Source organism: Heptranchias perlo, unplaced genomic scaffold (assembly GCF_035084215.1).
Source record: "Heptranchias perlo isolate sHepPer1 unplaced genomic scaffold, sHepPer1.hap1 HAP1_SCAFFOLD_63, whole genome shotgun sequence".
Taxonomy (NCBI): domain Eukaryota; kingdom Metazoa; phylum Chordata; class Chondrichthyes; order Hexanchiformes; family Hexanchidae; genus Heptranchias; species Heptranchias perlo.
This window is the reverse complement of record NW_027139655.1, coordinates 4,242,696-4,265,420: the sequence shown is the minus strand read 5'-3', so window position 1 is coordinate 4,265,420 and position 22,725 is coordinate 4,242,696. Positions and strand designations below refer to the sequence as shown.

General features: G+C 43.2%; 5 non-coding genes across 5 annotated transcripts; 3 read left to right on the top strand and 2 right to left on the bottom strand.

Moving 5' to 3' along the window:
- Nucleotides 1-2,738: 2,738 nt before the first annotated feature.
- Nucleotides 2,739-2,821, top strand: trnal-cag (transfer RNA leucine (anticodon CAG)). The gene has a single exon. It is a non-coding gene; the product is annotated as a tRNA-Leu (tRNA).
- Nucleotides 2,822-8,949: 6,128 nt separating this feature from the next.
- On the top strand, nt 8,950-9,023 carry trnav-aac (transfer RNA valine (anticodon AAC)). The gene has a single exon. It is a non-coding gene; the product is annotated as a tRNA-Val (tRNA).
- A 2,676-nt stretch (nt 9,024-11,699) lies between these two features.
- On the bottom strand, nt 11,700-11,782 carry trnal-cag (transfer RNA leucine (anticodon CAG)). Its single transcript has one exon. It is a non-coding gene; the product is annotated as a tRNA-Leu (tRNA).
- A 1,274-nt stretch (nt 11,783-13,056) lies between these two features.
- Nucleotides 13,057-13,129, top strand: trnav-uac (transfer RNA valine (anticodon UAC)). Its single transcript has one exon. It is a non-coding gene; the product is annotated as a tRNA-Val (tRNA).
- A 661-nt stretch (nt 13,130-13,790) lies between these two features.
- trnaw-cca (transfer RNA tryptophan (anticodon CCA)) lies at nt 13,791-13,862 on the bottom strand. The gene has a single exon. It is a non-coding gene; the product is annotated as a tRNA-Trp (tRNA).
- Nucleotides 13,863-22,725: the final 8,863 nt, after the last annotated feature.

Below are 22,725 nucleotides of genomic sequence, written 5' to 3'. Positions count from 1 at the left end.
AGATTTAAAGATAGATTGTCAATTCTATTCGTGCAGACTGAGATACACATTACATACCAGTCCAAAAATCTCATACAATATTAGATTGAAAGATACGGTGTCAATTCTATTTCTGCAGACTGATCCACACATTACATACCAATTCAAAAATGTCACCTTATCAGTTTGAAAGATACATTAATATCCACAACAGTACTCACAGAGATACAGATTTAATAGTACTCCAAAAAGCACACAAATTATCGGATTAAAACCTCCAGCATCATATCCTAAAGTATGTCCATATTTACCAATTAAACAATGAGTAAAACTATTTAAACATCGAGATATTAAAGCTACAATATTGAACGCCATAATGTAATCTGTACAGAATAATTATGTACAGATACAGAATGAATCTCACATTCAGAGACAGTACCAGAGACACAGAGACACAGAATGACTCCAACTCTCACAGATGCAGAAGGAATCCCAAACTCACATACAGTACAAGAGACTGACAGACACACAGTTAATCCCACACTCACACACAGTGCCAGAGACTGACAGGTACAGTATGAATCCCACACTAACATGCATTATGAGTAACTGCATATTTAGGATGAATTCAACTCCCACATACAGTACTGGAGACTGTATATACAGAATGAATCCCACAATCACATGCAGTATGAGTAACTGCATATCTAGGATGAATTCAACTCCCACATACAGTACTGGAGACTGTATATACAGAATGAATCCCACACTCACATGGAGTACCAGAGACTGACAGATACCGAAAGATTCCCACACTAACACACAGTTTTATATAAAGAATTAATCACAAACTCTCACACACACTGCTGACAAGATACAGAATCAATTCCAAACTCACACACATATCAGAGAGTGACAGATACAGATGAATCCCACACTCACACACAGTACCAGAGACTGACAGATACAGAATGAATCCCACACTCACACACAGTACCAGAGACTGACAGACACAAAATGAATCCTACACTCACACACAGTACCAGAGACTGACAGATACAGAATGAATCCCACACTCACACACAGTACCAGAGACTGACAGATACAGAATGAATCTCACACTCACACACAGTACCAGAGACTGACAGATGCAGAATGAATCCCACACTCACACACAGTACCAGAGACTGACAGATACAGAATGAATCCCACACTCACACACAGTACCAGAGACTGACAGATACAGAATGAATCCCACACTCACACACAGTACCAGAGACTGACAGATGCAGAATGAATCCCACACTCACACACAGTACCAGAGAGAGACAGATACAGAATGAATCCCACACTCACACACAGTACCAGAGACTGACAGATACAGAATGAATCCCACACTCACACACAGTACCAGAGACTGAGAGATACAGAATGAATCCCACACTCACACACAGTACCAGAGACTGAGAGATACAGAATGAATCCCACACTCACACACAGTACCAGAGCCAGACAGATACAGAATGAATCCCACACTCACACACAGTACCAGAGACTGACAGATACAGAATGAATCCCACACTCACACACAGTACCAGAGACTGACAGATACAGAATAAATCCCACACTCACACGCAGTACCAGAGACTGACAGATACAGAATGAATCTCACACTCACACACAGTGCCAGAGACTGACAGATACAGAATGAATCTCACACTCACACACAGTACCAGAGACTGTCGCAGCATGAAATGGTCCTTATCAAAGTCACAAATGATGCCCTATGTGACTACCACCATGATAAACTATCCCTCCTCATCCTTCTCAAATACAATATCTCAACGTGCTGTTTTGCTGTTAGTCTAGTTTCCTCTCTCTGCTCTTATTTGGAATATGTTGCTTTTCCATCTGATAACACTTGGTATCATCTTATTATGTTAGTCCACAAGAGGAGATCATTCGGCCCATCGTGCCTGTGCCGGGTCAAACACACGTATTCGTTCAAGATTCGTTCAGAGATAGATTGAGTGCCTTGTTATCAGAAAATTGCCTGAACCCCCACAGTCTACAGCTTTCCTCCTCGCTATCAACCACACGGCCTATTTTTGTGTCACCCGCAAATGTCTTTATCATGCCTCCGACGTTTAAGTCCAAATCGTTCATGGATACCACAAAAATCAAAGGACCAAGTACCGAGCCCTGCGGCACCCCACTGGAAACAGCCTTCCAGCCGCAAAAACACGCGTCGGCCATTAACTTCCTGCCACTGAGCCAATTTTGGATCCAACAAGCCGCATTCCCTTGTATCCCATGGGCCTTTACTTTTTTGACCAATCTGCCACGTGGGAACTTTTCAAAAGGCTTGCTAAAATCCACGTAGACTGCATCAATTGCGCTACCGTCATTGATCCTGCTTGTCACCTCCTCGAAAAATTCAATCAGGATCGTCAGACACGACCTCCCCTTGACAAATCCATGTTGACTGCCCTTGATTCATCCGTGACTTTCGAAGTGACAGTTCATCCGATCCCTCAGAATTGATTGCAATAATTCGAAATGGAGTCTTTCTCCTGCTTGCTGTAATGACAGATCAGGCGGTGAACAATACTCAGGCCCGGCTTGCTCAGTTGGACAGAGCACGAAGCTCTTAATCGTGGGTTCGAGCCCCACGTTGGATGAGTAACATTTTAAACTTTTATGATGCTTTCACTGGCCAACAGTGCAGAAATTATGCAGAATGAAACATGAAATCGGTCGTCAGGATGGCCGAGCGGTCTAAGGCGCTGCGTTCAGGTCGCAGTCTCTTCTGGAGGCGTGGGTTCGAATCCCACTTCTGACATTTGTTATCTTCACTGTTACGTGGAAATATTTTATTTGTGGATTGGGCTGCAGCTGATTTTACTGCCAAGTCGATTTGCTCCTCCCACAAAAGCAACTGGCTTTGTCATGGATATGTGACTTGAGAAGTTTCGAACGGTGAAATGGTTGACATATTAATGACCTGGACAAAGAAATAGAACAGCAGTGGGAAACATTTAAAACGGTGATCAATAGAGTCCAGAAGAAATATCTCCCACTAAAAAGCAAGAACAAACGAGCCAGAAATGACACACCAGGGATGAATAAAGAAATAAGGGTAAAATTGAAACGAAAAAAAAAGGCCCACACTGGACAATAAAGGAGAGAAGGGAATGTGAAAAGAATGGGAAAGAAGTCTAAAGAACTATTAGAAAGGCAAAAAGGAATATCAAAAAAAGCAAAGTATTCTGGACACATCAACAGCCAAAGAAAGTTTAGGATAGGAATAGGGCCACTAAGGGATACACACGACAAACTCACAGGCAATGACAGCGAAATGGCAGAAATATTAAATAATCACTTTGCTTCAGTATTTACCAGGGAGACTGGTATTGTGGGCATGACAGCAGAAGAAGAGATCAAAAAATATGTAAAGACATTTAAGATCGAAAGTGGGGAGATAATTGATAAACTAATCAAACTTAGAGAGGAAATTTCCTGCCAGGAGCCGAACCAGAGTTTCAAACCGCTCAGCCACGCTAATTTCCGTATTACTGTTCAGGAGCTCATTTCACAGGGACACGATTACTGCGCTCCATTTAGGGAGGCTCAGTGAAAGGAGGAAATTGATCTATTAATCGAATCATAGAATAAGACAGCGCCATACGGATGCCATTCGGCCCATCGTGCCTGTGCCAGCTCTCTGAAAGAGCTGTCCAGTTCGTCTCACTCGCCTGCTGTTTCCCCATAACACTGAAAATGTTTCCATCCAAGCGTTTATCCAATTCCCTTTTGAAAACTGTGAGTTAAGAAAAACAATATTGAAAGGGGTGCTGGGGCCTCTGCAGCGTCGATGTAGAGTGTGTGATGATTGAAGTTATCAAGATGGTTGCTTTACACATGGTATGTTGTGCAATCATCCTGAAATATCTTCAATATCCAATACAAATTGAATTGCAAACCTGAAGGACAAACACTGGAAAACAAGTCACGAGTGAACGCAAATCATCTGGGACCCGTTTTCAGCTTCACGGCACTTTAAATAAAGTGAAATAACTTTGCATTGAAAATATTTGGAACTTGCATCTGTGCCTTTATCTGTTCCATTTGTAAAAGTTGCTGGTGTCTGATGATGTACACGCCTCTGCTCCCTCCATTGAACAAGAAAGGAGGTGTTTGACGATGACGGGACCTGTTGGTTATGAGCTCATCCTTTACATTGAGTGGGTTCGCGTTTTTTAAACGGCGTCAGCTTTAGCCCAGCGGTGAACTTCACAACAAACAAGTTCGACACCGTCTCACCGCGGGCATTGACTGACATGTTTATTTTTATTTCTTTCAGGCCAAAATGAATAGTGACCGTGATTTTAAATTTGCACGAAGTGATTTTTAGATAGTCGCCTTTAAATGTTTCAAAGGCGACTCCTAATTTATGATAGTCCGGCCATTTCACCAGCCGTGTTGAAAACAAAACATGTCTCTGCTTTTCGCGTCTTTTTTCGAAAGGGAAAAAATATATTTCCCCTGGCCTCTGAAGGATGGACAAGTACATTTCAGAAAGGTGAAGCAAGTTCACCGAGCTTAAATCGTCTGACCACGTTAAAGGCAATGTATACAGATATATATGCAAGTCGTTGCTGCCTGTTTCTGTGGTTCTCTTTTTTCTGTGTGTGTCCATCTGCAAGTCGATTTTGAATCAATACCAGTGTTCGTGTCAGTTTGTTGCATGAAATAAATGAGTGTATCATGCGCTCCCCTCCCTGCCACTGGGTCGGTGCTGAGTCAGGATTTAGGCGAAACACCTGTTTCTTTTCTGTGAAAAAGCAATTAAAACCTTCATTCGGGAATTATCCAGTCTCATGTGAGCGGTGAAAGAAACAGTGACCCCGATGTGATGTGAACACGCAGCCTTTTGATCTGGAGTCAGACCTTTGCGCCATCCACTCTGAATACAGGATCCTGGATGTTATTATATATATATATATGAATGTTTCTCAAACACCGTTTCATTTATCCCACCTTGGTTGAATAGACAGGACTTACCAAATTTCCACCAGGTCCCACCGGGTGTGGGACAGTATTGGAAGCAGCCTTCACCCCCAATATCACGGGTCTTTCATCGCCTGCTCTCAGCGGGCTGCAAGTTATGGACTTTGTTCACATTTAATCAGCAGTGTGAATCGTTAAATATTTATTCATTTTTAATGGGAACAAGGTTTCCGCCCGAAAGGAACTGGGGACCTTTCGCGTGTTAGGCGAACGTGATAACCACGACACTACGGAAACCTGAAGCTTGCAGTCCCGTGTTTGGGACATAACGCCTCAGCCAAGCTGATTTCACAGAGATACATTCACTGCGCTGGACTTCGGAAGGCTGCAGAGAAGGATCGGTGGAGATGGTCAGGCAGGGAATCCCAGAGCATCGCGCCCACACAAACATTTCACTGTTTTCATGTGCCTGATATCCGACCGCAGTTTGAACTGTAGCGAATCAGGCATGCTCAGATCACATTGTTCACAGAGTGTTTTCTTGTCGCCAAATCACACATTCGAAAACTTGAAATGAGATTACGAGATCGGAGCCATTTAAAGTGCTCCCAGTTGCTGCAGACCAGGAATTAAAACATGGCACCGGCTTCAGGGCGATCAGAATGAGGCAATGAATCCGAAAGTGGGAAGAAAAAGGTGCAATTTTCGGCCATGGGTGGGCTCAAACCACCAAAGCTTTTGGTTAATAACCGAACGCGCTAACCGATTGCGCCACAGAGACCACCCAATGCACGTGTTTGCAAGATACACTAAAGCAGCGTGTCACCTAGCCAAAGTTACAAGTTGCAGCCACAGAAATGCAATTGTCCACTATCAGTGATACTTTTCCAGAAACAAAGGATGGGACATTGTTTGTGGAAACATGGAAACGGTCTGGTCTCGCTCACAGCATCGATATCACCGACAACCAGCTCTCCTGCAACCGGCGCGCCCACCGGTGCTTTGTCTGTCACTCAGTAGCACTGTGGGAGAACCTTCGCCACACTGACTGCAGCGGTTCAAGGAGGCGGCTCACCACCACCTTCTCAAGGGCAATTCGGGATGGGCAATAAATGCCGGCCTCGCCAGCGACGCCCACATCCCATGAACAAATATTCTAAGCGTCCTGACGCTGATGTCAGGTTTTGATCCCTGATCTGCAGGAACTGGGAGCGCTTTAAATGGCTCCGAACTCTTAATTTCATCCACAACATCAGAGTAACTGTTCCAGGGGGACATGCCGACTCAGCTGCGTCTTGGCCGCCTGTCTGGTCAGTCTTTTATTCGCCTCCAATTCCGTTTCCCAAAGCGTATCTACAGATTCACAAAGCTGTTTGTCATTTCGGTTCCTTTCGATTTGTCCAGCTCCCGACTGGCAATAATTTGCAATCCTGGTTGCAAACCTCCGCCTTGCATCGTGTCCAGGGATGGGTTATGTGGAGTGACTGGACAATCTGGGATTGTTCTCCTTCGAGCAAAATAAGGTTAAGGGGAGATTTAATAGAGGTATTCAAAATTATGAGGGGATTTTGATAGAATGGATGGGGAGAAGTTGTTTCCATTGGCAGGTGGGTCGATAACCAGAGGACACAGCCTGCATTTGTCGAGCGCCTTTAACGTAGTAAAACGTCACAAGGTGCTTCACGGTAGCGTTATTAAACAAAATTTGACACTAAGCCACAGAAGGAGATATTGGTACAGGTGACCAAAAGCCTAGTCGAAGAGGTAGGTTTTAAGGTATGTGTTAAAGGAGAGAGAGGCGGAGAGGTTTAAGGATGGAATTCCAGAGTTTAGGTAGCTGAAGGCACAGCCGCCAATGGTGGAGCGATTTAAATCGGGGATGCGCAAGAGGCCAGAATTGGAGGAGCACAGAGATTTTTTTTATTCGTTCATGGGATGTGGGTGTCGCTGTCAAGGCCATAATTTATTGCCCAAACCTAATTGCCCTTGAGAAGGTGGTGTTGAGCCGTCTTCTTGAACCGCTGCAGTCCGTGTGGTGAAGGTTCTCCCTCAGTGTTGTTAGGTAGGGAGTTCCAGGATCCAACGGCGATGAAGGTACCCGAATCACCCCACAGGAGTGAAACAATTCCAATGTTTCATACTATTACCTAACACAACTGCCCAACGTGGTTCTGATGAAAGGTCATTGACCTGAAACATTCACTCTGTTACTCTCTCCACAGATGCTGCCTGACCTGCTGAGGGTTTCCAGCATTTTCTCTGTTATCAGAGTATCACTTCCCTCATCACCTAACTACACTCCTCCACGAGATGCAGCCTTGTGGTGCAAACAGGCTCCTTCGGCACAGCCAGGTGTTCTGCTTTAGGCATTAATTATAACTATAACTTTTGAACTTGTTAGTTAAAACATATGGCCTTGCCCATTGACCAGAGAGCAGAATGGTGTTTATCTCTCACCAGTGCAGCCCTTTCCCGCTGCGTCAGCTTGGAATGATACGTAGCAATTATACAGATGTCACACCTCTCCTGCTTCCCTTTGAAGCTGGTAAGACGAATAGCACACAATGCTGTCTGACACACATACACACCAGCTCTGACTGATTTAAAGGCCTTGTTATGATTGTCAGAGAATTGTTTATATCAAAAGGATAATTAAACTTATGAATATTATGATATCAGCTCCGATCCAAGAGTTTCTAGACTTCAGAATCTACTCGTCTCTATATTAAACATATGCATGCATATAAAATGAAGCAAATCTGTCTTATGATTGTAGTTTCATTCTCCCAACAGAGATTTATACTTCCTTACTTAAGAGGCAAAAGCTAAAGGTTAATCTTAATTCAATAACTCTTTCCTTACAATACAGATACCCCAAACTAATATAACACCTCAAACTGATAGAGCTTCTCAAATTAAAACAGTACCTCAAACTAATACGGTACCTCAAGCTAATACAATACCTGAAACGGATAGAGATTCTGAAACTAATATAATACCTCAAGCTAATACATCATCTCAATCTAATAAAGTACCTCAAACTAATACAGTACCTCAATCAAATACAACACCTTAAACTAATACAGTACCTCAAACCGATACAGAACCTGAAACATAAATTAATACCTCAAACTCATACAGCATCTCAATCCAATACAGTATCTCAAAGCAATAAAGTACCTCAAACAAATACAAAACTTAATCCAATACAGCACCTCAAACTGATGCAGAATCTGAAATTAATAATTTTTTTTATTCGTTAATGGGATGTGGGTGTCGCTGGCGAGGCCGGTATTTATTGCCCATCCCTAATTACCCTTGAGAAGGTGGTGGTGAGCCGCCTTGTTGAACCGCTGCAATCCATGTGACGAAGGTTCTCCCGCAGTGCTAATAAGTAACAGACAAAGCAGCGATTAGCGCGCCGGTTGCAGGAGAGCTGGTTGGCGGTGATATCGATGCTGTGAGCGAGATCAGACCGTTTCCATGTTTCCACAAACAATGTTCCTTCCTTTATTTCTGGAAAAGTAACACTGATAGTGGACAACTACATTTCTGTGGCTGCAACATGAAACTTTGGCCAGGTGACACGCTGCTTTCGTGTATATTGCAAGAAACCACACCGGTTGGTCTCTGTGGCGCAATCGGTTAGCGCGTTCGGCTGTTAACCGTAAAGGCTGATGTTTCGAGCAAGAAAACACTCAATGAACAATATCATCTGAGCATGCCATTCGCAATAGTTTAAACTGCGGTCGGATAACAGGTACATGAAAAAAACAGTGAAATGTTTGTGTGGGCGCGATGCTCTGGGATTCCCTGCCTGACCATCGCTACCTGTCCTTCTCTGCAGCCTTCCGAAATACAGCGCAGTGAATGTATCCCTGTGAAATGAGCTCCTGGACAGTAATTCGGAAATTAGTTTGGCTGAGGGGTGATATCCATATCACAGAGCTGGAAGCATCAGTTTTCCGTAGTGTAGTGATTATCACGTTCGCCTAACACGCGAAAGGTCCCCGGTTCGAAACCGGGCGGGAACGTTTTGAAACCTTGTCGCCATTAAAAATGATTAAATATTTAACGATTCACATTGCTGAATGATGTGAACAAAGTCCATATCTCCCAGCCCTGTTCATGCAGTCCGCTGGGAGCAGGCGATGAATGCCAGCGTGATATTGGGGGTGAAGGCTGCTTCCAAGACTGTCTCACACCCGGTGGGATCTGGCGGAGATTTGATAAGCCCAATCTATTTAACCAATATATGAAACGGTGTTTGAGAAACATTCAAAAAATATAATAACATCCAGGATCCTGTCTTCAGAGTGCGTGGCGCAAAGGTCTGACTCCAGGTCAAAAGGCTGCGTGTTCACATCACATCGGGGTCACTGTTTCTTTCACCGCTCACATGAGACTGGATAATTCCCGAATGAAGGTTTCAATTGCTTTTTCACACAAAACAAAACAGAAGTTTGGTCTAAACCCTGACTCAGTACCTCCCCAGTGGCAGGGAGGGGAGCGCCTGATACCCTCATTTATTTCATGCAACAAACTGACACGAATACTGGTATTGATTCAAAATCGACCTGCAGATGGACACACACAGAAAAAAGACAACCACAGAAACAGACAGCAACTACTTGTGTATATATATATATATATATATATATCTGTATATATCGCCTTTAACGTGGTCAGACGATTTAAGCTCGGTGAACTTGCTTCTGCTTTCTGAACTGTACTTGTCCATCCTTCAGAGGTCACGGGAAAAATATTTTTTGCCTTTCAAAAAAAGACGCGAAAAGCAGAGACATGTTTTGTTTTCAACACGGCTGGTGAAATGGCCGGACTATCATAAATTAGGGGTCGCCTTTGAAACACTGAAAGGAGACTACCTAAAAATCACTGAGTGCAAATTTAAAATCACGGTCACTATTTATTTAGGGCTGAAAGAAATAACAATAAACATGGCATGATGTGGAGATGCCGGTGATGGACTGGGGTTGACAATTGTAAACAATTTTACAACACCAAGTTAAATTCCAGCAATTTTATTTTAAATTCACAAGCTTTCGGAGGCTTCCTCCTTCCTCAGGTGAACGTTTGTTGGAAACGTTTGTCATTTCCAACAAACGTTCACCTGAAGAAGGAGGAAGCCTCCGAAAGCTTGTGAATTTAAAATAAAATTGCTGGACGATAACTTGGTGTTGTAAAATTGTTTACAATAAACATGGCAGTCAGCGTCCGCGGTGAGACGGTGTCGAACTTGTTTGCTGCGAAGTTCACCGCTGGGCTAAAGTTGAAGGACGCGAACCCACTCAATGTAAAGAATGAGCTCAGAACCAACAGGTCCCGTCAACGTCAAACACCTCCTTTCTTGTTCAATGGAGGGAGCAGAGGCGTGTACATCATCAGACGCCAGCAACTTTAAGAAATGGAACAGATAAAGGCACAGATGCAAGTTCCAAATCTTTTCAATGCAAAGTTATTTCACTTTATTTAAAGTGCGGTGAGGCTGAAAACGGGTCCCAGATGATTTGCGTTCACTCGTGACTTGTTTTCCAGTGTTTGTCCGTCAGATTTGCAATTCAATTTGTATTGGATATTGAAGATATTTCAGGATGATTGCACAACATACCATGTGTAAAGCAACCATCTTGATAACTTCAATCATCACACACTCTACATCGACTCTGCAGAGGCCCCAGCACCCCTTTCAATATTGTTTTTCTTAACTCACAGTTTTCAAAAGGGAATTGGATAAACGCTTGAATGGAAACTTTTTCAGGGCTATGGGGAAACAGCAGGCGAGTGGGACTAACTGGACAGCACTTTCAGAGAGCTGGCACAGGCACGATGGGCCGAATGGCATCCGAATGGCGCTGTCCTATTCTATGATTCTATTAATAGGTCAATTTCCACCTGCCAATAAGCCTCTCTAAATGGAGCGCAGTAATCGTGTCCCTGTGAACTGAGCTCCTGAACAGTAATACGGAAATTAGCGTGGCTGAGCGGTTTGAAACTGTCGTTCGGCTCCTAACAGGAAATTTCCTCTCTAAGTTTGATTAGTTTATGAATTATCTCCCCCCTTTCGATCTTAAATGTCTTTATATTTTTTTTGATCTCTTCTTCTCCTGTCATGCCCACAATATTCGTCTCCCTGGTAAATACTGAAGCAAAGTGATTATTTAATATTTCTGCCATTTCGCTGTCATTGCCTGTGAGTTTGTCATGTGTATCCCTGAGTGGCCCTATTCCAATCCTAAATTTTCTTTGGCTGTTGATGTGTCCAGAATACTTCGCTTTTTTGATATTCCTTTTTGCCTTTCCAATAGTTCTTTAGACTACTTTCCCAGTATTTTCACATTCCCCTCTCTCCTTTCTTGTCTCGTGTGTGCCTTTTTCTTTAGTTTCAATTTTGTCCTTATTTCTTTATTCATCCCTGTTGTATCATTTCTGGCTAGTTTTTTCTTGCTTTGTCGTGGGATATATTTCTCCTGGACTCTATCGATCTTCGTTTTAAATGTTTCCCACTGCTGTTCTATTTCTTTGTCCCGGTCATTAATATGTCAAACATTTCACCATTCAAAACTTCTCAAGTCACATATGCATGACAAAGCCAGTTGCTTTTGTGGGAGGAGCAAATCAACTTCGCAGAAAAATCAGCTGCAGCCCAATCCACAAATAAAATATTTCCACGTCTTGGTAAAAATCAGCAATGTCAGAAGTGGGATTCGAACCCACGCCTCCAGAAGAGACTGCGACCTGAACGCAGCGCCTTCGACCGCTCGGCCATTCTGACTAGCGACATCATGCTTTATTCTGCATTATTTCTGCCAGTGATAGCAGCATGAAACTTAAAAATGGTCCTCGCCTTATGTGGGACTCGAACCCACGATCCGGAGATTAATAGTCTCATGTTCTACCAACTGAGCTAGCTGGGCCTGAGTACTAATAACCGCCTTATCTGTTATTGCAGCAAGCAGGAGAAAGACTCCATTTCAAATGAGGGACAGGATCAACTGTCACTTCGAAAGGCACGGACCAATCAAGGGCAGTCAGCATGGATTTGTTCAGGGGAGGTCGTGTCCAACTCACCTGATTGAATTTTTCGAGGAGATGACAAGGAGGATCGACGAGGGTAGCGCAATTGATGTAGTCTGCATGGATTATAGCAAGGCTTTTGAAAAATTCCCACATGGCAGATTGGTCGAAAAAGTAAAGGCCCATGGGATCCAAGGGAATGTGGCTTATTGGATCCAAAATTAGCTGAGTGGTAGAAAGCAAAGGGTAATGGTCAACGGGTGTTTTTGCGGCTGGAAGTCTGTTTCCATTGGGGTGTCGCAGGGCTCGGTACTTGGTCCTTTGCTTTTTGTGGTATACATTAACGATTTGGACTTAAGCGTAGGGGGCATGATTGAGAAATTTGCGGTTGACATAAAAGTAGGCCGTGTGGTTGATAGCGGGGAGGAAAGCTGTGGACTGTGGGGGTTCAGGCAATGTTCTGATAAAAAAAACACTCAATCTGTCTCTGAACGATTTTTGAACGAATACGTGTGTTTGACCGGGCACAGGCACGAGGGGCCGAATGATCTCCTCTGGCGGACTAACATAATACCATGATACTCAGTGTTGTCAGACGAAAAAGCAACACATTCCAAATAAGAGCAGAGAGATGAAACTAGTCTAACAGCATAACAGCACGGTGAGATATTGTATTTGAGAAGGATGAGGAGGGATAGTTTATCATGGTTGTAGTCACATAGGGCATCATTTGTGACTTTGATCAGGACCATTTCTTGCTGCGACAAGGGCGGAAACCTAATTGGAGAGATTCAGCCCGGGCGCGGCCCCAAAGTGCGGGGTGAGACGGAGGGGGGCGGGTGGAAGCAGCATAAAAGTTTAAAACGGTACTCTCCCAACGTGGGGCTCAAACCCACAACCCTGAGAGTTTTTAAAGATAAGGGGGAGCAGCCACTGTCTGTGTCTCCAGCTGCAATGGAAAGAACACATTCCAAGTCCGAGCAGAGAGAGCACACCATTCAGCTACCCATTGTGTTACATACCATGCCATCGGTTTCCGTAGTGTAGCGGTTATCACGTTCGCTTTACACGCCAAAGGTCCCCAGTTCGATCCCGGGCGGAAACATTATGTTGGAACTTGGTCTCCACAAACAGACAGATCGATTTTCTTCTCCTGCCAAAATGAGAGACAGTGGCTGTTGCCGTATTCTTTGTCACCTGCATATTTTACTTCATTAAACAGATAATTTTGAGTGAGAGAAAACTGATCCACAGTGACGCTCTTTTCAAGTTTTATTCTCTTTTAATCTGGAAGGATATATTGGCTTTGGACAGAGTGGCTTTTGAAAGGAGTTCGTCGGGTGGGATGGGCAAACCTTTTCCAATGGTTGGGGACAATGGAATACGAACCAACCATCCACCAAGTTCTCCCGAATTCTCCGGTTCAATGGGAAACCGACCAACAAAAGCCCTTTCATTGACCGTGGAGGTTCAGACAATTTTCTGATAACAAAGCGCTCAATCTATTTCTCTTGTCTATTTCCCGATGTTTCCGGATACTGTCTGCATCTCTGCCCTGTGTTTATCTCACTATGTGTCCACCTGCAGGGTGGTTTTTGAACGAAGATGTGTGTTTGTCTTCTGTTATTTGCATTAAAGAAATGAGGTCATCAGGTGCTTCCCTCCAGGCCAGAGGCAGACTTTCGAGCAGGGTTCTGTTCATTGTGAAGACGCAAAGAAAACTTGAATTGCAGAATTGTTCAAACCGGCTCTCAGGGAAAAAACTGCGACCCCGACGTGATTTGAACACGCAACCTTCTGATCTGGAGTCAAACGCGCTACCGTTGCGCCACGAGGCCTGGATGCTACATTGCGTGTTTGTTTCTATCAATGTTTGTCAAGCACCGCTTTAGAGCTCCGAGATTGGTGGAATGGGTTGGCTTTCAAATCCCCGCCCACTCCCACCGGATGTCAGGCAGCATCAGAAGTCGCCGTCACCTGTCAGCGGCAGCATGGCGCTCGCTTCCATCGCCTGCTGTCAGCGGACTGCAGCAAATCCAATTCCATTCATCCTGCACCCAGAATTATCACATCACAGGAAATGGATGTGGGAAACTGCTCAAGGTACATAACAGGAGGGGATCTTCTGAAAAACATTTAGACTTTCCGTGTTTAGACTTCGATTAGAACTGCAAAAAAGAACGTGTGAAAATATAAACTATGGGTGTGATGTTTATACATGTAGGAAACTGCTCAAAATACATAACAGGATGGGAATCTTCTGAAAAACACGTGGACTTTCGATGTTTGGACTTTGGTGAGAACTGCAAAAATGAACGTGTGAAAATATAAATTATGGGTGTGATGCTTCTATTTAAAGTGAATGTTTGTTTGCGGATTTCTCCCGTTACTGTCGCAACTATGGGTTGTTAATCCATCAACAATAACTTCCGCTTGAAATTAGCCCGAGTGGTTACAAAATAGCAATTTTAATAGACTGATTACAACAGAGTTGCACGACAGGTGTCTTCAACATTACATTCAACAGTATTATTATTATAATACAACTGTCTACAGATTACATTAATGACAAGCAATCAACACAACCTGGACTGTCTGCGAATCCAGGTAGATCAGACCTGACCTTTGCGGACTGCCTGTGGAAATGGACTTCTGACTATCCCCCATTGAGAGCTCTAACATCTGAGAAGGGAGCATGCCCTATCTTTATACGATTCGGCTGCATTGTTCTGTACGTAAGCACCACTGATCTTAACTCATGGTCGTAAACCATCCCACTTTGCTGACTCTCAGAAACCACCAAGGGTTGTTTATTGTCTTAGTTTTTTTTAGACTTTCTCCGTCATCAGGTTTTGGATGATTATACTAGGTTAGCACAACCTGGAGTTCAGGTGTCCAGGCACTCAAGTTTCTCTGGACATCAACATTTCATAGTTTCTCACCATTTCAAAAATATTCAGTTCTCTGTTCTTCCTACCAAAGTGAATAACCTTACATTTCCCCACATTATACTCCATCTGCCACATTCTTGCCCACACGCTTAACCTGTCTGTATCCCTTTGTAGACTCTTTGTGTCCTCTTCACAGCTTACTTTCCCACCTAGATTTGTATCTTCAACAAACCTGGAGACATTACACTCGATCCCTTCATCAAGTCATTACAAGTCGTCTATAGGCATATAAATAGCAAACTGGTAGTGAGAGGAGGGGTAAGAACGATTAGGGACCAAAAAGGAGATCTACACATGAAGGCACAGGGCATGGCTGAGGTTCTAAATGAGTATTTTGCATCTGTCTTTACCGAGGTAGAAAATGCTGCCTAATCACAGTAAATCACATTAAATGGGGAGGTAGTTGAGATACTGGATGGGGTGAAAATTGATAAAGAGGAGATCGTAGAAAGGCTGGCTGTACTTAAAGTAGATAAGTCACCTGGTCCGAATGGGATGCATGCTAGGTTGCTGAGGGAAGTAAGGGTGTAAATTGCAGAGGTCCTGGCCATAATCTTTCAATCCTCCTTAGATACAGGGTTTGCTGCCACAGAACTGGAGAATTGCAGATGTTACACCCTTGTTCAAAAAAGGGTGTAAGGATAAACCCAACAACGAGAGGCCAGTCAGTTTCACCACGATGGTGGGAAGGTTTTAGAAATGATAATCTGGGACAAAATTAATAGTCATTTGGACAGGAAAGCCACTTTGGATTTATTAAAGGCAAATCGTGATTGAGTTTCGTGATGAATTGACAGAGAGGGCTGATGAGGGCAATGTGGTTGATGTTGTGTAAATGGCCTTTCAAAAGACGGTTGATAAAGTGCCACAAAATAGACTTGTCAAAATGGGCGATAGTGGATGCTTCCTTATTCTTTAAAAGCGCTTTCTTTTATTTCACTCAACAGATAACTTTGAATGAGCGAACACTGATCCACAGTGAGGCTTATTTCAAGTTTATACCCTTTTAATCTGAAAGGATATATTGGCCTTGGAAGGATGGCAGCAAAAATTCACCAGATTGTTACCAGGGTGCAATAAGTTAAATTATGAGAAGATGTTGTATAAATTAGGTTTAAAATCACACAAGTCACACTGCAAAACGTTTTCATTTTTGATACATACATTAATGACCTGGACATGAGTATACAGGGTATAATTTGAAAGATTGCAGATGACACGAATCTCGGGAATGTAGTAAACAATGTGGTGGATCGTATCAGACTTCAGGAGGACATAGAAAGCCTGGTGAAATGGACTTTAATAATAGAGGCATAGAGTACAAAAACAGCACAGTTATGCTAAACGTTTATAAAACACTGGTTAGACTGCAGCTGCAGCATTGTATTCAATTCTGAGCACCGCACTTTAGGAAAGATGTCAAGGCCTTGTAGAGGGTGCAGAGGAGATTTACTGGAATGGTAACAGGGATGAGGCACTTTAGTTATGTGGTGAGACTGGAGAATCTGGGATTATCCCCTGAAAGCGCAGAAGATTAAGGGGAGATTTGAAAGAGTTGTTCAAAATAATGAAAGGTTTTGACAGAGCAAATAAGGAGAAACTGTTTTCAGTTGCAGAAGGGTCGGTAACCAGAGGACACAGATTTAAGGTAATTGGCAAAAGAGCCTGAGGCGACATGAGGGAACATAATTTACACAGCGAGTTGTTATGATCTGGAATGCGCTGCCTGAAAGACAATAGTAATTTTCAAAACGGGATTGGATAAATACTTGAAAAGGAAAACAATTTGCAGGGCTTATGAGGAAAAAGCTTATGGTGGTGAGACATCTTGGATAGCTCTTTCAAAGAACTAGCACAGGCACGATGGGCCGAATGATCTCCTTCTGTGTTGTAACATATTAAGTTTTGCTGGACGGAGAAGCAACGCATTCCAAGTCAGAACAGAGATAGGAGACTAAGTCAGTTCCCCATTGTTTTTAATGAGATAGCAGCGCTTTCCGTAGTGTCGTGGTTATCGCGTTTGCTTCACATGCGAAAAGCTCCCGAGTGTAAACATTGTTTTGAAACTTGCTCTCCATAAACATCCACGGAGGAGATTTTTTCTCGTGCCAAAAAGGGCGACAGTGGCTGCTCCCTTATTCTTGAAAAGCTGCATCTTTTAATTCACGAAACAGATAACTTTGAGTGAGAGAAAACTGATCCTCAGTGACGCTCATTTCAAGTTTGATTCCCTTTTACTCTAAAAGGGTATATTGGCCTTGGAAGGAGCGCAGCTCAGATTCACCAGAATGTTAGCAGAGCACGAAGGGTTAAATTATGAGGAGCGGTTACATACTTGTATCCCCTGGAATATAGAAGTCTTTTTATGATTTTGAAAGGTAGATAGACAAACCCTTTCCGCTGGTGAGGGAGTCTAAGACAATATCACAATATGACAATAGCTGTTTTACGAGTGAAAACGGCCCTACGCATCACTGTGAGTGTAAGAGACGAGCCTCTTGGTGCTGCGTCCTGTGCAGTGAATGTCAAAATTTTTAAAAGGTGAAGAAAGTGTTTGGGGTTCAGATACACAAATCTCTAATGGGAATGAGATTTTGTCAGAGGTTGCAGCCTTCCCCAGTTTTCTTGCGCTTTGCGAGACACCAGTTCCGGTTTAAATTTACAAACTGGGTGAGTTGGTGATCACGGTCCACCAGACTCAGCGGTCCCGGGTGAGAGAGCGAGAAATCAGCCCGGGCGCGGCCACAATGTGCGCGGTGACACTGCACGGGAGGTCGGGGGGAGTCAGAGCTTGGGTTCACCCCTGAAAGCAACATTAAAAGTTTAAAAGCGAATTCGCCCAACGGGGAGCTCGAATCCACGATTCTGAGATTAAGAGTGTTATGTTCCACCGACTGAGCGAGCCGGGCCTGAGAAACCCAACCACTCTTGTCTGTCATTGCAGTAAACTCGCCCCTGGGTGTCCATGTGCAGCAATCCCAAGATAACGTCCATATCATTGGCTGTGTTTATCTGTGTGTGTGTGTCCATCTGCAGGTTGATTTTGAACGAATACGAGTGTTTGTCTTCTGTTAGTAACATTAAATAAAAGAGCGCATCAGACACTTTCCTCCCTGACACTGGGGAACCAGTGAAAACGCAACTAAAGCATGAATTGCGGAATTATACAGACTCTTATCAGCGCCAAAAGTAGCTTTAGTATATATGCACCCCAATAAATAAATAAATAATACAGGTATATGTAAATACATTTGCAACGAACAGAGTCACAAAACCAGAAATATTATTTGAACCTAATACAAACACTCCCAGATATATTTAAAAACCTGACATGTGTTTTCTGGTGGTGTGGTTAGGATTCGGCATTCTCACTGCCACAGCCTTGATTCGATTCCTGATCAGAGGACTTGCTGTTACAAAAAACAAATGCCAATTTTGGAGAATCACAGCAAATGTTCAACATAGAAGGAGGCCATTCGGCCCATCATGTCCGCGCCGGCCGAAAATGCGCCACTCAGCCGAATCCTACTTCCCAGCGCTCGGTCCGTAGCCTTTTTGGTTACGCCACTTCAGGTGCATATCCAAGTATTATTTAAATGTAACGAGGGATTCTGCCTCGACCACCCTTTCAGGCAGTCAGTTCCAAACCCCCACCACCCTCTGGGTAAAAATAATTCTCCTCAGCTCCCCTCTAATCCTTCCACCAATCACTTTAAATCTATGCCCCCTGGTTATTGACCTCCCTGCTAAGGTAAATAGGTCCATCCCATCCACTCTATCTCGGGCCTTCATAATTTTGTACACCTCAATTAAATCACACAACTCCCTCTGAATACCAACATATATTGGACTCTCACCTTTTAAAAAGTATTCTGCTTTTCGATTCTTCCTACCAAAGTGGACAATTTCACATTTTCCCACCTTATACGACAACTGCCACCTTCTTACCCAATCACTTAACCTGTCCACCTCCCTTTGCGTCCTCCTCAAGGCTTACTTTCCCACCTACCTTTGTATCATCAGCAAACTTGGATACATTAAACTCGGTCCCCTCATCTCAGCCATTAATATAGAATGTGAACAGCAATTACCACATAAATTGCAATGGCCGTTCGAGTGTAAACCGAACTGATAACCACTACACCACAAAAAACCGCTGGTGACTTATACTGGACAGAGGGGAACTGACCAGTCACCTCTCTCTGCTCTGATTGGGACAGTTTCACTTCTCTTTAAACAACATCTGTCCTGTCCCACACTAAAATGATGGAATAGAATCATAGAATATTACAGCACAGAAGGAGGCCATTCGGCCGTGTTGCCCTGCCTATTCTTTGAAAGATCTGTCCAATTTCATCCAAAAAACCAGCCTTTTCCCCGTAACCTTGCAAATCAGTCCTCTTCAAGTACCTGTCCAATTGCCTTTTGAAAGTTCCTATGAAAGCTGCTTCCACCACCCTTTCAGGGAGTGGCTACCAGATCGGAACAATCCTCTGTGTGAAAAAAAATCTTCTCATTTCCCCTCTAGCCCTAAAAGCTCTCAATCCTTCTCCACGGATGCCTTTTTACAAATATTTCATTCATCAAATCCACACAAGTTACGCAGGAAAAAGACTTCATTTTCAAGTAATTAACGTTCCGAAGGAGCTCCCTCATCTCCCTCTCCTAACCTTATGAATCAGATCATTCTCGTCCGGATCCTTTTCCACATGAACCGACCGCTCCCCGCTCAGGAAGTAGCCATTCTGATTCTGTGACTGTGGCCAGCTTTGTTCAGGCAGTTGGTTTGACAGGGACCTCACACCGCACCCTCCTCCCGTGTTTTCTTCCACATCCGCAGATTGGGGCCGGGCCTGGACTGATATATTTTCTCTGTCTCACCCGGGGCCGGTGAGTCTCCTGCTCAGATCACAAACCAACTCTCCTACACCCGATCACCAACTCACCCAGTTTGTAAATTGAAACCGGAGCAAGTGCCTCGGAAGAGGGCAAGAGATGTAGGGGAGGCAGCAAATCTGACAAAATATCAGGCTGATCAGAGAGATTTGTGTATCTGAACCCCTAATAACCTTCTGCTCCTTTTAAAGTTTTAGACCATTGCACAATATGGGGCACTGACAGACTCGTCTCTTGCACTGACAGTCAATCAAGCGGAGGGTTCACTCGCGAAGGCAGCATACAAGTTTAAAATAGAATTCGCCCAACGTGGGGCTCGAACCCACGACCCTGAAATTAAAAGTTTTATGGTTTATCGAGTAAACTCGCCGGAACGGTATCAAGTCCCCAGCCACTCCCACCAGGTATCAATTAGCCTCAGAAGCAGCCTTCACCTGTTTGCGGCAGCATGACTGCAGCAAATCCAATTACACACACCCGGCCCCCAGAATCATCACATCACAGGAAAGGAACTGCTCAAAATGCATAACAGGACGGGCTGCAACTGATAAAACGCTGAGACTTTCGGTGTGTGGACTTTGTTCAGGGCTTATGAAGTGAGTTTTTATGTTATGTGTGCCATTTATAAATTCATTTGATTATTTTTAACAATATGATATATCTTGTTATAAATATCTATGATTGCATCTGTGAGACTTATAAATACATTTGGGTGTAACTGTGTGGTGGTTATCATTATATCTCTGTGTATCTGTGTTATGTATTTGTGTGCAATAAAAATAAGACATAGAAAAATAAATATCCAAAATACATTTACAATATATACACCCCAATAAATGAATAAATAATACAGATACATGTAATTCCATTTACAGTATATACACACCAATAAATGAATAAATAATACAGAGACATGCAAACACATTTACAATATATACACACCAATAAATGAATAAATAATACAGATATATGTAAATACATTTACAATATATACACACCAATAAATGAATAAATAATAGATACATGTAAATACATTTACAATATATACACCCCAATAAATGAATAAATAATACAGATACATCTAAATACATTTGTAAGCAGCAGTCATGAAATGCATTTACATCTAACAAATCAGAAATATATTTTTAATCTAACACGGCTGCAGCCCAATATATTTATAACTACAGCAAACATCCGTTGATAATGTAGTAAATAGAGCTGCCTGGTGGTCTAGTGGTTTGGATTCGGTGCTTTCACCAATACAGCCTGGATTCGCTTCCACGTCAGGAAACGTGTTTTCACCAAACAGTTCACTTAATTGCACAAAATAATTCAAATGTCTGAGTTGGCTCTATTAATTACCATTAATAAACCCACAACTTTCTGTTTCGCACTGAACGAAATGCTAACAAGTTTGCCGAGTGACTGTCGAAACTACGCTAACTTTTCTGACTTTCATCCCTTCTCATTTTACGCACTTTATTTTTGGAGTCTGCTTCAAAGTGTTCAGTGGTGATGAGACCAGGAATCTGGTGCAGCCATTGTTGAATGTGAAAGGATTGCAGCCCAATTTACCCGAGAGAAAGCTCGCGCCTGGAAGTTTGTGAGGAGCAAGTTCCAGCAAATTGTTTCTGACCCGGGATTAAACCGGGAGTTTTTCGTGTGTGACGCCAACATGATAAACATTACACCACGAAAACATCTATTTAGTCCAGCCCAGGTCAGATGGAAGTGTTAAGGGAGAAAGTGAACTGCTGACTCCCACTTCTGGTGGATATCCCAAAGCGCTTCATCGAAGTGTAATCAAAGACATAGAATCACAGAATAACAGGAGGCCATTCGGCCCATCGTGCCTGTGCCAGCTCTTGAAACTAAATGGTGCAATTTTAAAGGGGGTGCAGGAACAGAGAGACCTGGTGCTGTACGTACACAAATCTTTGAAGGTGGCAGGACAAGTTGAAGAGATTGTAAAAAAACAAGTATTCGGAATCGTTGACTTTATGAACAGAGGCATAGAGTACAAAAGCAAGGAACTTATGCTAAAACTTTATAAATCACTGGTTAGGCCCCAGCTGGCCATCACACAATTCTGTCCACCACACTTTAGGAAGAATGTCAAGGCCTTGGAGAGGGTGCAGAGGTGATTTACTAGAATGGTGCCAGGGATGAGGGACTTCAGTGAGGTGGAGAGACTGGAGAAGCTGGGGTTGTTCTCCTTTGAGCAGAGCCAGTTGAGGGGAGATTTAACAGAGGTGTTCAAAATCATGAACAGTTTTGATTGAATAAATAAGGAGAAACTATTTCCAGTGCCAGAAAGGATGGTAACCAGAGGACACAGATTTAAGGTAATTGGCAACAGAGGTGAGATGAGGAGAATTGTTTTACGCAGCGAGTTGTCATGATCTGGAATGCACTGCCTGAAAGGGTGGTGGAAACAGATTCAATAATAACATTGCCTGCCTTATTTGGACAGGTGTTGACCCAGACGTCACAGCCTCAACAAAACATATTCTCAACATTTCCATTGGGAACAGGAGGAGGCCATTCAGCCCCTTGAACCTGTTCCACCCTTCAATTAGATCAGAGATGATCTGTAACTCAAATCCATTTACCCGCCTTGGCTCCCTATCCCTCGATACCCTTACCCAACAAAAATCTATTGATCTCAGTCTTGAAAGCTTCAATTGACCCCCAGCATCCACAGCCTTTTGGGGGACAGAGTTCCAGATTTCTCCTGCCCTTTGTGTGAAAAAGTACTTCCTGATTTCGAACCTGAATGGCATGGTTCTAATTTTAAGGTGATGTCCCCCTCGTTCTTGATTCGCCAGAAAAATTGATTCTCTCTCTCTATTCT